A 14,952-nucleotide genomic window follows, 5' to 3' on the forward strand; every position below is an offset into this window, starting at 1 on the left:
TGAGAAGGGAGTCAACTTGGTAAAAGGTGGGAGTCATTTGTTATGAAGAGAGAGAAATGCAGCTAACTCAGAACAAGGGTAAGAATTATTAGACAACTTTGAGAGTCCCACTGACATTTAAACCAATGTCTCTAATCCAGGGGAAAACATTCTGAGTGACAGTAGAACAGAGTAGGGATCTGGACAGTCACATAGCATTCATGACGCAAACTGACAGATGGTGATGGGGAAGCAGAAACAGGATCTCCTTTCTTTCTTATGAAAGATAGACAAATTTTTAAAGATTATTTATTTATTTATTCATGAAAGACACAGAGAGGCAGAGACACAGGCAGAGAGAGAGGCAGGCTCCATGCAGGGAACCCGACGTGGGACTCGATCCCAGGACCCTGGGCTGAAGGCGATGCTAACCCGCTGAGCCACTGGGGCTGCCCCTCTTTCTTCTTTTCTTTGTAGTCTCTTTGCCAGGCTTCTAGCCCATCAGCAGGGCTTGAACTCACAACCTTGAGGTCAAGACGTGAGCTGAGGTCAAGGGTTAGAGGCTTACCGGCCCCTCCCCAACCCAGTGGTGATTTTTGACCAGCTTGGTGGGAAGCCAGATGTCACAGAACACTTCTTATCTTTCATAGGAAGTGGAATGGTTGGGTCTTAAGGCATTCATAAAATCTGTACAGGTTAGAATAGGAGGTAGGTGCTAGGGTTGCTGTTTGCTTTTTGGGTGGAAGGAGACATAATGACAACAGGTGTGCAGGAGATTTAGCCTTTGAAAATATATCACTAATGATATAAACATTCTTCTGTCACTTTTGGCAGAAACTGGATTAATCTTCAGCTGCTCTTTGACACCACTCACTTAAAAGTTTCAGTGACTCATATGCAGAGCTTCAGTAAAGAGAGCAAAGATGTGGGCAAGTCTTTTTTGGCCAGAGCAAAATTGCCAGGTGAAAGGAAATGAGCGCTTGGTACCCAATCCTTGCCCTGACCCCCAGGGAGCTCCACATGCCCAGCTTGGGCCACCTGTGGGATTCCAGGTGCCTACACAAATACTGCTCTCAGGACATATCCGGACACTTCTTTCTTTTCCCATCCTTCCTATTCTGGAAACTTCCTGTTCTGTGACCTTCATTTTAGCAAAGAGAAGAGGAGTAGAAAAAGAAATGTCATGGGAAGAGCAGATAGCAGGAGCTAGGAAGGGCATTCGAGGGCACTTTTCCTGTGCTGTGAAAAAGTGGGATGAAATTAAAGCCTTTCAAATACAGCAAGATGCTGTTTCTTCTTTTCCCCCACTCTCCCCCCACCAACTCAACTTCTGCCCCCAGGAGAAAGATCAAAATAACTTTCTGTGGGATGAAATGCTGACAATGACTTTGGATCCAATTACGTTATCATAACCTGGAAACAACCCTTTCATTTGAGGCTTGCTGAAATAGTGAACTGTGAAACTCAAATCCCAATGTGAGAAATGAAAGAGATTTGAACTCAGGGCTCTTTGGACATTTCCCTCAACATCAAAGCAGATTTTTTAAATCTGAAAAGCAGGATAGCAAAGGGACAGGGATATACTATCTGAAAAATGGTGGAAACAATATCTCATTGGAAATGAAGCCAAGAAAGGAAAAGACAAATAGGTTCAGATTAATGTGAGGCTTGTAATTTATCACAGGATCTGAATTTTGTTTACATTATCACATTTCAGAGTTACTTGGCCCTTCTTATGGTCTAAGTGTTTTCTTCACCTCTGGAAGATGAGAATGAATTAATTACTCAAGGCTGAACACACAGGAGATAGGCGTATGCAAGTACCCATTCACGGTTGAATTAGGAGAGGTAAAGACAGCTCTAAGCACCTCCCACCACCACCAATTTCAAGGGGGAGGAAATATGTCTGGAATTAGGTGAATTCTCCCCCACGTACTGTGGATGGACCGGAGCCATGCAAAGAAGGAATGCTTGAGAAGGAAAGATGAACAACATGTAGATTTTACATGTGTGCACACCTATGTGTCCATACATTTCCCTGCAAACACGCAAACTCCACATGCAGTTTATGTTTGTGTGCACATATTCAGAGTTACATGCATATGCATGTATCGAATTTACAGAGCACACCCAAACAAATACACACCAGATGTGCCAATTTGGAGCTCTGTAAGAAAAAAAAAATACTATTGAGAAAGAAATGAAACAAGACTTCGAAAGACATTGATCATACTACCAGCTATTCTGGTTTGTGGAGGACATCTCATATGTTTTGCATATGTTTATTTTGGGTAAAAGAAAACTCAGGGGCAACATTACAACTACTTCAAAATTTGGGAGCAATATCATGTGGAAGAAGAATGCGGCTTATTCCATATGGTTTCAGCGGGTAGAAATGAGGCTGAGGCGTAGCAGATTTCTATTCTGAGTGAGAAAGACTTTCTAACAATTAGTACCATACAAAAGAGACATAGATTCTTTCTAAAAGTAGATAATGATCTGCCTTGCTCTTGGAAATGACATGTGGCAGAGGCTGCATGGCCATCTGTCACAAAAGTTGTCGGGGGCACTCTTCCATTTGGTGGGCGTTGGGACTGCAGTCATTTGCTAGGCCATCCCCATTCTGAAATTCAATGCTTTTTGAAAATATATAAACATATTTTGAGGCAAGTCAAGTCAGAGAATGGTTTTGGCTTTATGACTGCTTTTATCTTGTTCAATGACTTGTGAGCCTCTCCCTCCTATCTCAGTAGATCCCACAGATTAGCAGTATTCTTTCCTTCTATTTGATTTCTCTTCTCCGCCTTGCATTTTTTATTTTCTGTTCTTTTTTCCCTTGTATTTCCCTCATCCTGCTTGGGCCCTCTAGACGTGAGGGATGGAGTAAAGGCAGTGTTTGTTGAGAAAGTAAAATGAGGAAGAAAGATGCTTAGCTCAACTTTTATTTTCACTTCAAATTCTGCCTATGTATGAGTACGTGAGTATGTGTATGTGTACGTGTGTGTGTGTAAATCCTCAGTGAGCTGTGCCATTGCTTGGGGAATAAGGCTCACAGTGTTTTTAACCTAGACTATTTCTCTCCCAAGTGGATGTTTGGAAGAGCTGGGGGTTAAAAACCACTTTTAATCATCATAATGCCTGGCGTGATGACTAGCATTTAATGGGAGAAGGGAAGGAATGCTCAGGGTCTTAAAATGGGTGGGGACAGTCTGTCTCATCTAATCACGTATTCTGCTTCCAACAGTGAGGATAGAGTCTCATTCACCCCGTAGGCAAAGACTTTGGAGAGAGATTATCATTTTTTGGTTTTGTGATCTTGGACAAGTACTTTAACTTTTCTGAGCTTTCATTTTTGCCATCTGTACTATGGAGGGTAATAAGGCTGTTGTGAAGAGGCAATGGATTAACAAGTCCCCTGGTCAGAGGAACACAGACAAAGAAAATACACTCAACAAAGGTCAGCAATGATTTTTATTTTTCCGAAATGGCCAGGAATGGGCTATTTGGACTCATTTTACACGTTGAGTATATGTGAGGTTCTACATGCTTTAATCAGTTTTCAGGGAAGTAGAACATAATGAACCAGTACGTAAGAAAGTGAGGCCTATGGACCCTTCAAGTTGTGAAGTGGCTGGAACACCACCATGGATACAGATGCACTAAGCATCTGCAAGATAAAATTAGTCTCTCTTTTCCTTCTTGCACATATGCAAAACATCCCTAACCATTTCCCTAACGCACACATACACACACAGTTGTAATTAATAAAATGTGAATTCATTTAAAGTCCTAGGGGTTTTGTCACTAGATATTTGCTCCGTAAGTGGAAACAAAATTACATTTACAACATATCAGGACAACAGAATTTTTAAAAAGGTTTTTCTTTAATTCTTATGCTTGAACAGGTTGTGATTCATACCACAGACCATTTTTAATCCTACACTGATAATGAAGATTATTTTCTTTTTAAAGAATGACTCAGAAGGCATTTCAAGATTTGTCATATCCCAAGGTCATAATCATGGACTTTAATGATAATTCTGTCATAAACCAGTTCTAGGAGGCACATTTAATTAAGCAGAATCTGCTAGAACATTGTACTGACATAGAAATTCCTTTTAGAAAAAAAAAATCCCTGGCATTAGCTTGTTTACTTTTAATTTTTAATTTATTTTATGCAAACAGAGTCAAGATTCTTCATAATACTATGTATTTGGGTACAATGAACAATATTTCCAATTGATGTTAGCCCTATTTATTTAAGTAAATTCTCTTTCCCATTTTGAGTGGCTATTTGGGGGGAAACACAGGTATATATGACAATATGTGGTCTGAATCATATTATTCCTCTATGAGATGACTATTATATTTTTCTATAAATATATATTGAGAAATGTTAAACTTTTCCCTGCCTTTCCTGGATGCATTTGCTGATCTACCTGTGACACATGTGGCCTGCATGTGTGGATGCCACAAATTCTGTGGAAAGAATAGAGACATTTTATAATATATTAAAATATATATATACCTATTCACTTTTCACTATTGGTTATGTGGATTAAATGACTTCTTACAAGTCAAGGGTTAGAAAAGCACAGACAAGACATTCAACAAGTTTTAGCTACAATTTTGGTATTTCTGAAATGGTTGGAATGAGCTATTTGGATTCCTTTTACATGTTGACCATATGAGAATTTCTGTATGCCTTAACCAGTTTTCAGAGAGCTGGAACATGATGAATCGGCACTCAAAACATTTCATGGAGAGGATGGAAATATTGTATAATTATTAAAATAGGAGTACTCTATGTACCACTCTGTTCCAAGATCTTGATGGTAAGGGCAGCTGTGAATGTTGGGGACAGGAAATTTATGGGAGCTCTATGTACTTTCTGCTCAGTTGTGCTGTAGAAATAAACCTGCCCTAAAAACTAAGGTCTATTGGGGTGCCTGCCTGGCTCAGTCAGTAGAGCATGTGCTGTTGATCTTAGGGTCATGAGTTCAAGCCGCCATGTTGATTGGGCATAGAGTTTTCTGGAAAAAAATAAAGTCTGTTAAATGCTCAAAACAGACTACTGGGATTAAGATTGACATAGAAAAAAAAAAAGAAAAAAAAGAGAAAAAAAAACAAAAAAAAAACAAAACAAACAAAAAAAAAAGATTGACATAGAAAATAATAATAATAATAATAATAATAATAATAATAATAGAATAATTTAGGGTTTATAAAACCAAAACTTCAAATTATTTCTTTTCTTTCATAATATACCTCCAACCATGATTTGGGTATCATTTGCTTTGTTTTCTTTCATCTTTACTATTCTGTTTGTCAGTGCTTTTGTGCCTTAAGGGTCTAGTTGCGTAAAAAAAACAAAACATTGAATAAAGAACCACATGTACAAAATTCTCTTAGAGAGGGGCATCTGGGTGGCTCAGTGGTTGAGCATCTGCCTTTGGCTCAGGTAGTGATCTCTGGGTTCTGGGATTGAGTCCCACATCAGGATCCCTGCCAGGAGCCTGCATCTCCCTCTGCCCATGTCTCTGCGTCTTTCTAGGTCTCTCATGAATAAATAAATAAAATCTTAAAAAAAAAAAAATTCTTTAAAAAAAAATCTTTTAGGGAGAAAGCCTGATATAGTAAAGTGCAGATAGATTTTGAGGTCACTGGATCTTGAATTTATATCTCAGCTGTGTTGTTTTCTTATGATGGGGTTTAGCCACACCAGAACCCTCATGTGCAAGCTATGGATTTTGATGTTTATTTGTTAGAGCTCTAGTGAAAATTGGATACAAGCAGAGTAAAAACAACTGGCCTTGTATTTGGCACGTAGTAGATGCTTATTACATGCTAGGGTAAGAATTAATGGCAGTTGCCATTTTTTAATTTAACTTCTTGTATTTAAATTCAGTTAGTTAACATATAGGGTATCATTAGTCTTAATTCATCTGTTGCATATAACACCCAGTGCTCATTATATCACGTGCCCTCTTTAATGCCCGTCACCCAGTACCCCAATCCCCTTACCCATCTTCCTTCCAGCAGCTCTCAGTTTGTTTCATATAGTTAAGAGGCTGTTATGGTTTGTTTCCCTCTCTGATTTTGTCTTATTTTATTTTTCCCTCCCTTCTACTATGTTTCTCTGTTTTGTTTCTTAAATTCCACATATGAGTGAAACCATATGATAATTGTCTTTCTCTGATTGACTTATTTTGCTCAACATAATACTCTCCTGTTCTATGCACATTGATATAAATGGTAAGGTTCCATCCTTTTTGATGGCTGAGTAATATTTCATTATCTATCTATCTATCTCTCACATCTTCTTTATCCATTGTATTGATGGACATCTCAGCTTTTTACATAGTTGGGTTATTGTGGGCATTGCTGCTATAAACATTGGAGGGCAGCTGCCCCTTTAGAGCATAAAGTTTGTATCCTTTAGGTAAATACCTAGTAGTGCAATTGCTGGGTTGTAGGGTAGCTTTATTTGAAACTTTTTGAAGAACTTCTATACTATTTTTCCAGAGTGGCTGTACCAGCTTGCATTCCCACCAACAGTATAAGAGGGTTCCCCTTTCTCCACATCATCACCAAAATTTGTTAATTTTAGCCATTCTGACTGCTGTGAGGTAGGTATCTCATGGTTTTGATTTATATTTCTCTGATGCCGAGTGATATTGAACACTTTTTTCATGTGTCTGTTGGATATTTGTATGTTTTCTGTGGAGAAATGTCTGTTCATGTCTTCTGCCCATTTCTTGACTGGATTATTTGTTCAGAACCTTTGGGATGCTGCAAAGGTGGTCCTAAGAGGGAAGTATACAGCAATACAGGCCTTTCTCAAGAAACAGGAAAAGTCTCAAATACTCAAGCTAACCTTACACTTAAAGGAAGTGGAAAAAGAATAGCAAATAAAGCCTCAACCAAGCATGAGAAGATAAATGATAAAGGTTAGAGCAGAAATTAAGAAGTAGAAGCCAAAAGACCAGAACAGGTCAATGAAACTAGGAGCTGGTTCTTTGAAAGAATTAATAAGATTGATAAACCTCTAGCCAGACTTAACAAAAAGAAAAGAGAAAGGATCCAAATAAATAATCACAAATGAAAGAGGAGAGATTACAACCAACACTGAAGAAATACAAACAATTATAAGAACACATTATGAGCACTATATGCCAACAAATTAGGCAATCTGGAAGAAATGGATGCATTCCTAGAAACATATAAGCTACCAAAACTGAAACAGAAAGAAATAGAAATCCTGAGCAGACCCATAACCAGCAAAGAAATTGAAGCAGTTATCAAAAAACTCCTAACAAAAAAGAGTCCAGGGCCAGATGACTTCCCAGGTGGATGCTATCAAATATTTAAAGAATAATTAATACTTGTTCTTTTGAAGCTATTTCTATTTTTTGGAAGGAAAACTTCCGTACTTGTTCTATGAGGCCAACATTACATTGATCCCCAAACCAGCCAAACACTCCACCAAAAAAAAGAGATTTACAGACCAATATCCCTGATGAATGTGGATGCCAAAATCCTCACCAAGATACTAGCCAATAAGATCCAACAATACATTAAAAAGATTATTCACCATGACCAAGTGGGATTTACTCCTGGGCTGCAAGGGTGGTTCAACATTCACAAATCAATCAATGTGATACATCACATTAATAAAAGAAAGGACAAGAACCGTATGATCCTCTCAATTGATGCAGGAAAAGCATTTAGCAAAATGTAACATCCTTTCTTGATTAAAACCCTCCAGAGTGTAGGGATAGAGGAAACATATCTCAATATCATAAAAGCCATCTACAAAAAGCCCAAAGCGAATATCATTCTCAATGGGGGAAAACTGAGAGCTTTTCACTTAAGGTAGGGATCATGACAGGGATGTCCACTCTGACCACTGTTGTTCAACATAGTACTAGTCCTATCTTCAGCAATCAGACAACAAAAAGAAATTTTAAAAAATCCAAATTAGCAAGGAGGAAGTCAAACTCTCCCTCTTTGCAGATGAAATGCTACTTTATGTGGAACACTCAAAAGACTCCACCCCAAAATTGCTAGATCTCATAAAGGAATTCAGCTAAGTTTCAGAATATAAAATCAATGCACAAAAATCAGTTGCATTTCTATACACTAACAGTGAGAAAGAAGTAAGAGAAATTAAGGAATGGATCCTATTTATAATTTTACTCAAAACCATAAGATACCCAGGAATAAACCTAACCAAAGAGGCAAAGGATTTGTACTCAGAAAACTACAGAACACTTATGAAAGAAATTAAGGAAGACATGAAATGGAAAAACATTCCATACTCACAGATCTGAAGAACAAATATTGTTAAAATGTCTATGCTACCAAGAGCAATCTACACATTCAATGCAATCCCTATCAAAATTTTAATGACATTTTTCACAGAGCTGGAACAAATAATCCTAAAATTTGTATGATAACAGAAAAGACACTGAATAGCTAAAGGAATGTTGAAAAAGAAAACTAAAGCTGGAGGCATCACAATTCCAGACTTTCAGCTGTATTACAAGCCTGTAATCATCAAGACAGTGTGGTACTGGCACAAAAACAAACACATAGATCAAGGGAACAGAATAGAGAACCCAGAAATGGACCCACAGCTATATAGTCAACTAATCTTTGACAAAGCAGGAAAGAACACCCACTGGAAAAGGGACAGTCTCTTCAACAAATGATGTTGGGAAAATTGGACAGCCACATGCAGAAAAATGAAACTGGACCATTTCCTCACACCATACACAAAGATAAACTCAACATGGGTGGAATATCTAAATGTGCGACAGGAACCATCAAAATCCTAGAGGAGAACACAGGCAGCAACCTCTTCAATCTTAACCACAGCAACTTCTTGTTAGACACATCTCCAAAGGAAAGGGAAACAAAGGCAAAAATGAACTATTGGGACTTCATCAAAATAAAAAGCTCTTTCACAGCAAAGGAAACAGTCAACAAAACCAAAAGACAACTGACCGAATGGGAGAAGATATTTGCAAATGACACATCAAGGGAAGGGCTAATATCCAAGATTTATAAAGAGCTTATCAAACTCAACACCCAAAAACCAAATAATCCAATCAAGAAATGGGCAGAAGACATGAACAGACATTTCTCCAACTGGTAGTGACCAACGGCTGTTGATATACAAATGGCTTAACAGACATACGAAAAAGAAGGCAGTTGGTATTATTATCTTTATGTTAAAATTTTTGATAAATGAGTATTATTAAAGTATTATCACCTGTCTTCAATTATGACACTATGGGGTAGTGCCTGTAGCAGCAATAACAACAACAAAAAGATTGGAGATTGGCCCAATAATTTGCTGTTTTGTCAGCAGGCAGAAAGCCCATAGGTCCCAGAACATAATGGCCACAGACTTAGGGACAAGATACATAAATACTACTCTATGTGTCTAAAATGTGTATATGATGAACCTACATCTACACATCATAATCTCTCAAAGATCATTGTCATTGTTTGCATTACTGTTCATTCTTGAGGTTTTACATTCTGTGGGTTTGGACAGGTGTAAAAAGACAAGTATCCATCACCGTAGAATCATACAGAGTCATGATACCACAATATCATATTTTCACTGCCCTAAAACCTCTATGCTCCACCTATTTATCCTTCCTTCCATGTACCCCCTGATAATTATTGATTTTTTTACTGTCTCCATAGTTTTCCCTTTTCCAGAAAGTCAAATATAGTTGAAATATACCATATGCAGCATTTTCAGATAGGCTTCTTTCACTTAGCAATATGGATTCAAGCTTCCTCCATGTCTTTTTATGGTTTGATAGCTGACATTTTTTTAGTGCTGAATAATGTTCCATTGACTGGATGTATCACAATTTATTATCTATTCACCTACTGAAGAATATCTTAGTTGCTTCCAAGTTTTGGCAATTATGAATAAAGCTACTGTAAACATCTGTGTGCAGGTTCTTGTGTAAGTATAAATCATTTTCAAATTTTTCCTTAAAAACATAAGGCTGTTGAATTAAATAAAAAATGGGGAGAAAGAAATACCTTTACTACAAAAGATCCTTGTTTACTACAAAAGATCATTGTTTACTACAAAAGATCAAAAGTTGAAACTGAAGACAGACTTCCATGGGTGGAGTGGTATCACAGTAGGCTGACTTGGGAGATACTCTGAGCAGAGGGGGCTTTGGCCTTTTCTTAAATCACTCAACCCAGGGAGATCACTGATTTTGCTACACTGAAGAATTTCCTTGCTAAAATTCAGTGGGTTCTCATTCTTTTCAATTTCAGAGTTTGCTATAAATTTTAGTGATCAACTTAAAAGAATTACAAAAGCCACAATTGCACTAGACAAATCATCAATACCTACTGCAGTCTGGCAAGATTCTGATCTACTTTGGACAGCAACTATAATCATCGAACTCTGGACTTTCTCGCTAATCAAGCCGTTTTTCTTATCAGATGCAACATTTACTGTCTTGACCATGATTTCATATATCATCATCAGGCAAGTTCCTGGAGGAAGTGCCATTGCATGATTTTGGCAAGCACCACTATTTTATTCTTTGAAAATGGTGCCCTTGCAGTTGTGTAATACTTTTGCGTGGTATGTAAGCACATAATATTTATCTGCTTTCAGCTTGATTGTTACTCCATTTTTCCTTAACCTGTGCTTTTCACTATCTATTCATACATCCTGTTCAGCTCAATTTTCTGACAAACCGCAATAACATTGTCCGTAATAAGTAAAATAAAATGAGATCTTCTTGTTCTTGACTTAAGGCTAGTCTCAGCACTGAGTTCTAAGGTGTTGAGTGGAGTGGGTAGAAAGTGCCATGATTATTTGTTCTTTGATACTTTGCCCTGAGTACATGCTTCCACTTGCAGCAAAAATAAATTTTAAATGTAGATTAAAAATTACCCATAATACTTTTAAAAGTTTTTTGAGCACAGTAGCCCACCTTGCAGTCAGACAATTTGTACATAGACATTTATATGGACAATGTATCAGCATAACCCCCAAAGATCACAAATCCGTCAAATAGACTTGGTTTCTTTTTTGTTGTTTTCCTTATGTTATATGAGATTTTGGGTCATCACTTTTTAATTTTCTTTTAATCATTAGCTGGAGGAGCTTTCTAGTCATACAGAGTATTTGTCTTGTTCTGCTTTTGTTACTACTTTGAAGACTATTTCACTAACCTGAGAAGCTTCTCATCCTTGAGCGTTGAACTAGAGCTTTTCATGCTACTTTAAAATTGGAGTATGATGGACTTAACCAATCAATTTATCCATACAGAGAAGACTGTTTTCTCAAGAGAGGAAATGTTGTTCAAATAGACAGGAATATATGTTGTATTTGTAAAGAAACTGAGTCTATAGTGCTTGCAGTGGGAATGTTTGGCCAGGCTAATAGAAATATTTTTCAGAGTTGAGGCCAAGAGCACAAAATTTAAAAGCATAGAGGGTATCTTGGGGGTTCCTTATGAGAAACTATGAATGATCAGCTATCCAACTGAGTCTTATCAAATAACAGACATCATTTTCTCAAAAACTTCCTCCACCTCTTTCAAACATCGTAATTTTTTAAATTTATTTTTTAAAGATTTTATTTATTTATTCATGAGAGATACAGAGAGAGAGAGAGGGGCAGAGACACAGGCAGAGGGAGAAGCAGGCTCCCTGCAGGGAGCCCAACGTGGGACTTGATCCTGGGACTCTAGGATCACACCCTGGGCGAAGGTGGAGCTAAATCGCTAAGCCACCGGGGCTGCCCAAACATCATAATTTTTTTTAATGAAAAAGACAAATTGCTATTGGAAATTTAATTTACTTTATAACTGGAAGAAATATATGTTTATTTCCTTTTAAAGAGAGTTTCTTATTTCATTTTAGTATAGAAATAGCTATCTTCTTTAATGTCAGGATATTCGAGATACTGTATTGAATCCAGTTTTAAGCCTCTAGTCTCTGTGCATTCCCCCACTCAAGAAGAGAAGAATTTTATATCAGGAGACCATTTCATGATCCTCAAGTAATTGGAGACTCTTCCTTCCTTTCTATCTTTTCTTATTTGTTCATCCACAGTATCCATGATAATTGGAAAGAAATGCAATTGCCATTATATTTAAGATGATCTGGTCGCATAAGCAAAAAAAAAATTAGAGGCATCTGTTGGTAAATTATTAGAATTTGTAAGTTAATTTTGCAAGATTGCTGTGTAAGAGGCCAACTGAAAAAATGTCAGTTTCATTCATCTATATGACATGCTATCAGAGTTGAAATAAACTTCAAAGATAAATGTTAGCTAACTCACCTAGCCAACTGCAAAATTTTAGACAGACTCAGAAGTGGAATTAGTTTTAATCCAACTGAAATTGCAAAAAAAGATTTTATCCCAAATGGCTTTAAAATCCTCTAAAGTTTTTTTTTTTTTTTTTTAAAAACAGTCCTTTTGCAGTAGAATCCTATAAGTGTGTGGCATTGTGAGTTATTTGAAGAATAACTTTAAGTGAAAGAAGTTATTTGAAGCGGGAGCCTATTTTTCTTTTACCTGGGCATATTAATACCTGCACCACTTCCTCCAAGATGGCAGTGGACAGCCAAGCCTCATGCTGGAGAAGCCATCACCAATAGTTAAATGGGGTTTAGTTCTGTCACACGTCCTCCCTGCCTCTTCCCAGGTGTCGGTATCTCCTCGTGAGCAAGCTCTCTCTTTCCAAGCCCTCCCTGCGGTGATCCCAAATGTTGTTTGTCAGCTGGGTGTATTTCAACCCACTAAAATAATCCTTGCCAATGGGATTCGTGCTATGAACTCCAACCCCCTCTGTCTAGTGACATATGCAGGTTGTTTTCAATCTGCGTCATGAAGATCTGTAGGCAGATGTAGGTGGTACCTAACACATGCAAGAATTTTTTTTTTTTGTATTTTTCTTGTATCCTTTGGACACAATGGTAGAAAAGTAATCATTCCTTAGTTATAAAGGATTCAGAGAGAGAGTTGGCTCCTGGGGCTATCCTCTGAACCTCACCTGTGTGATATATCCTGCTTGATCTTTGGAGAGGAAAGAAACCACACCAGCCCTACATCCTGCAGTTCATTTTTATCCCAGTCATGCTTCACTGTGTTTCTACAGCTGGGCCACACTCACCTACCACACTGGCAAGCAGGGCAGAAAGACAAGACATGCCTGAATAGAATCTGGACCTATAATCACAGCATTTACTTTCCACTCTTATGTAAATTTAAAGATGTGGTTGACATTATTTGCCTGTAACATTGCAACATTTTTAAAGTGGCTCCTGGGACTCAGAAAATATAAGCATGTTTTAATTGACTAGCAATCCTCTGTAGGTTTAGTAGACAGATGAAGAATAGGACAGAAGAAAATGAGAATATGATTACAATTTAAAATTTTCTTTAAAAAAATATCTTCTTTTACCAGGAAGAATAGGAAACTCCCTACATTTAGGGTTTGGAAAGATCCTCTGTTCAGTTAAATCTTGAAGAAAAACAAAAAACTCCAAATGTGTAACCTATGTCATTCCCTCTTTTTTCCCCAAAATGTTGAATCTAAGGTGAATTTCATAATCTGGACACTTTTTCTGATATTCTGGGTACTATTTCAAAAGATCATTACAGTAGTTCAAATAAGCTTAAAAAACCGAACACAAGAAGATGCAGCTTGCTATATCTAAACAAGATCATTTTAGAAATCAAAATTGTGACATTTGAAAATTGGATCTAAACTTAGCAGAATTGTGCCTAGAAAAGAAACAGTAGATTTTGAATGTATTGGAAGACATGTGGTTCATAATGGAAGATTTCACCACATGATCAAATCACTTGTTTAAGTTTAAAATCTCTCCCCTTCTTTTAAATAATGTACGTTTTGATCTCTATCTTCCTGTTTTCAGGTTTGGAGCTGAATACAATTCTCGCTTCAGAAGCATTGTTTTTAATTTTTGCTTAAAAATATCAGATTTGGATTGTCTTTTCATGTATTCAGTGGGTTTGCTGTGTTAAATCAGATGGTTATTTTTAGAAAGGAGAGAAGGATTCATATTTAGTATTTCGATTGATCCTGGCATAAATCCCAAGCTTTCCGCTCTGTGTCAGTGGAGAAGTGAGGGTGGCCACTTCTGCTGTGCCCTTGCCTTTTAGTTGCGATAGCCCACCAATTTGAGGGTATTGCCAAGTTTACCACACTGTTCTCTAGAAACCCTCCTCTGTATCTGTTTTCAACTATCTTAGATATTACTTGAAATATCTCTATTTGTTAACAGTAAACCAAGGCCCCACTTCATTATGTTAAAAATGACTTAGGGCTTTCATACTCAGATTTCTCTCTTTCGTTTCACTGTACAGCCTTCAGAACCATATCAGGCACAGAATATTGATAGTACAAAATGTGCCAGAATGCTCCAACACATGATTTTTGGTGTTATTTTAAGCATAAACCTGTTTCTGCAGCATAGTCCATTATGGATTTTTTAAGACTTATATTTTAGAATTAATTATGATCTAACATCTGAAATTCATGCTAAATATACTAAATTCCTAAACTCCTTTGGCAAATGGTCATCTGGCCCTTGACCAGAACACAGGATGGTTTGGCCAGGTCAGGATCATAGGGAATGGCTGGCTCTGTCCCGAGCCTGCCTGGTTCTGTGACACAGCAATGACGCTGCCTGAGCTCCTTTACTTCCTGAGCGAGGGGACTTCACTTAGCCACTGCTGATGGGGTTCCTCAGCCCAGGAGGTGGCCGTCTTGGACAGAATCCCACGGACTTGCTTTGAACCCACCTACTTTATGTAGTGATCATTTGGCCTACAGAGACTTAGGCTTTCTAAGCACATCAACTGCTGAAAAAGACCGGTTGATCTCATAGCTGAACTGTCTCCTCTTACAAGCCACCCAGATCCTTGCATTCAAAATTTTCCAA

The sequence above is a fragment of the Canis aureus genome, chromosome 34 (assembly GCF_053574225.1).
Source record: "Canis aureus isolate CA01 chromosome 34, VMU_Caureus_v.1.0, whole genome shotgun sequence".
Lineage (NCBI taxonomy): Eukaryota > Metazoa > Chordata > Mammalia > Carnivora > Canidae > Canis > Canis aureus.